Genomic DNA, 521 nt, shown 5'->3' with positions numbered 1-521 from the left:
GCGTGTACAGAACACTTGTAGATTCTTGTTTTGTATTTCGTAACTCACCCTGTCCTTATTATTCTCGGCTGCTCCTCTGACCACCTTAAGAGTAACTTTTAGAATTGTTATATGAAACTATCCCCTTTGCATGGTTCTTTGTGTATATACGTATACCTGCCCTCCTCTTCCAAGATACCAACTGCCTGTAATGACGTTTTCTTAATTCGGCTGCTTAGGGAAACAACGTCGGAATAGTGACAAATATTGACGTGTTAGAAGAATGGAATGTGTATATCACACGGTACAAATGCCTTGTTAGTGCAGATATACACATTGAGAAATATGGAACACTTCACCGAACTCTAAAAGCTTATAAAACTTAATTCTAAACTTCATCAGTTTCTCCACCAGGCAAATCGTGCAGGCGATAGCTTGGGAATTGCCCCACTTCCTCTCTCGGCCTGCTTTGACTATGGGGTTAATAATAATTTGGGCGCGTGCAAACCAAAAGTACTGTTGGTTCTCCGTGCCCGTGTGTT

The 521-nt window shown here is 41.5% G+C and overlaps 1 protein-coding gene across 3 annotated transcripts in view; it reads right to left on the bottom strand.

Annotated features, from left to right (window-relative positions):
* Nucleotides 1–521, bottom strand: part of LOC119585002 (L-2-hydroxyglutarate dehydrogenase, mitochondrial-like) — a 90150-nt gene that overhangs the window by 89443 nt on the left and 186 nt on the right. Inside the window, exon 1 of one of the 3 annotated variants that reach the window (XM_037933612.1) lies at nt 391–488. The exons of the other annotated variants lie outside the window; for them this stretch is intronic. The gene's annotated coding sequence lies outside the window, so the exon portion shown is untranslated. Of the gene's footprint in view, nt 1–390; nt 489–521 lie in introns of those variants that run through there. 3 annotated transcript variants of the gene reach the window in all.

This window comes from Penaeus monodon, chromosome 19 (assembly GCF_015228065.2).
Source record: "Penaeus monodon isolate SGIC_2016 chromosome 19, NSTDA_Pmon_1, whole genome shotgun sequence".
NCBI classification, from domain to species: Eukaryota; Metazoa; Arthropoda; class Malacostraca; order Decapoda; family Penaeidae; genus Penaeus; species Penaeus monodon.
Note: the sequence above shows the minus strand (reverse complement) of the source record. Positions and strands in the feature narration are given on the sequence as shown.